Source organism: Pteropus vampyrus, unplaced genomic scaffold (genome assembly GCF_000151845.1).
Source record: "Pteropus vampyrus isolate Shadow unplaced genomic scaffold, Pvam_2.0 Scaffold659, whole genome shotgun sequence".
Classification (NCBI taxonomy): Eukaryota; Metazoa; Chordata; class Mammalia; order Chiroptera; family Pteropodidae; genus Pteropus; species Pteropus vampyrus.
This window is the reverse complement of record NW_011889440.1, coordinates 43776-45743: the sequence shown is the minus strand read 5'-3', so window position 1 is coordinate 45743 and position 1968 is coordinate 43776. Positions and strand designations below refer to the sequence as shown.

General features: G+C 52.8%; 1 protein-coding gene across 2 annotated transcripts in view; it reads left to right on the top strand.

The window, feature by feature from the left end:
• The first annotated feature begins 1537 nt into the window (after window positions 1-1537).
• LOC105309029 (zinc finger protein 501-like) overlaps window positions 1538-1968 on the top strand; it is a 9504-nt gene continuing 9073 nt past the window's right edge. Inside the window, exon 1 of one of the 2 annotated variants that reach the window (XM_023525973.1) lies at window positions 1538-1559. The gene's annotated coding sequence lies outside the window, so the exon portion shown is untranslated. The remainder of the gene's footprint in view (window positions 1560-1968) is intronic. The other variant, XM_023525975.1, reaches the window with a different exon arrangement.

Below are 1968 nucleotides of genomic sequence, written 5' to 3'. Positions count from 1 at the left end.
AACCTGGCCGACAGCCCCAGCAATGTTGTTTTGGGGATCCACTGTAGCCTTCCAGAAACTACAATCTCAGTAGGCTGCCCTCAGCCAGTGGTTGAGCATGGTGCAGGTACCAGAGCCGGGCGACTAGTTATTGTCTATTTCCAAAACACGTATATAATGGGTTATATCTGTTTAGCTATGTAAGAGTGTAACTCAGGAGACCCAGGCCTGGAACTTACACCTGGGTTTGGATATTCCAGAAAAACCAGCAGGAGAACCATAGAGTTGAGAAATGCCGTTTATTACTCATGAGGCGGGGAAGCTTCAGCAGCGGCCGGTCGGAGCTGCAAGAAAAAAGTTGCTGCTGCCGAAAGCAAAGAGATTTTTCTGCCCACAAGCAGAGGGAGGGGTTATCTCAGGGGAAGCAGCCACCGTCTCAGACAGATGGGAGCAAGATGTCCTGCTTAGTTACAAGAGCTGATGATGTCCTTGGGGGCAGCAGAAGACATCTTTGGGAGGAGGCAGTCTTTGTGTGCTGCATTCTGTAGCTGCTGGCTTCCGAGAATGTGGAGGGGCTGTGTTCTGAGTTAATCCTACGAAGAGGAGTTTCTTTCTGCCTTTGCAATTTCTTAACACGTTGCCTGTGATAGGCATCAAATTCTGGTTTCATGCTTATTCAATAAAAGTGTTTCCGTCACTACTGCTTTGGAGGACAGTGTGTCTCGGTTCTGAGATTTTATTTACCAAACAGGCACCTTCACACACCGCCCGCTGGGACGAATTCTCAATCACCCAGCTCATCAATATCTAGTATATAGGATTATGGAGAAAGGTGATCAGTTGAACAGTATCAGGGACTCGAAAAACCACATCTAGAAATGTGCCAAATTCTGGTGAAAAATGATTCCGCAAATTAAAAAAAAATAATAAAAATGGTAAAAACAGAACTTCACGTTCTGTTTAACACGTTTAACGTGTATCTTCTATACATGGAAGAGACTCAGCCAAGTCAAGTGGCTTTGAATTCAGTTTTATAGAACATCTTCAATAAAAAATCATACACTTTAGAAAAGTAACAAGACAATGCAAAAGTACCTTGAGTTTCCAAGGGCGGCAAATTGTGGAAAGGCAGATATATGGGAACTTGTTAGAAAACGATTAGTACTAAGTTTGGTCAGGATGGAGAACCTCCACCCAGCGGCCTGCAGAGCGTCGGGAACTACATTACCCGGAAGAGCTTGCGCAGAGAGGCGTGGCGGGCGGCCAATGACGGGGCAGAGTGAGGGGTTCCCGTCGTGCTCGTCGCGCAAGGGCGGGGCTTCCTGCGCCCTCATCATGGCGGCCGTTTTTGGTCTTTTGAGTCTCTTCTGGCTCCTGAGTGTCGGCTCAGGATCAAGGTGACGGGGCTGAGAAGTCGCAAAGAAGTCATGGACTCCGCCGCACAGACGCGGATCTGAGACTCGGCGACGCCGCCCTGGTGTCCAGGGGGGAAACAGAGACCTCAGTGTCCGGGGCCCCCTCCGCTCCCGCCCCGCCCCCAGACCCCGATGGCGGCGGCCGCGCCAGGGGGCCCAGCAGAGGTGAGTGCGCGGTCCCCGGCCTCACCGCCCTCCTCTCCCTGAACCCTGAAGCCCCGCGTGCGGGCGCCGCTCCCGTCCTGCAGCCCGGATCCCGGCGTCCGGGCCGGTGAGGCTCTGGCGGGCGACATCCGGGGTGACGGGCTGTGGGAGAGTGTCACAGGCAGAAGGGACGGCCGCGTGAAGACGTGGGAGTGTCCGAGCCCGGAGGCTCCGGGAACTTGGGGTCCGTCTTACATGTGCGGGGAACAGAGAGCGTGAGGCGGAGTGGCACGTGGAATAGCAGGCTGGGGCTGTCCCTTGCTGTGATAACTCTAGAAGCCCCGGAGAGTTTTAAACAAAGGGACACGATCTGCATTTGTGTCCTAAAAACTTCTCAAAGGCCCTTCAAAGGAAGAACAAACGAAAGGGG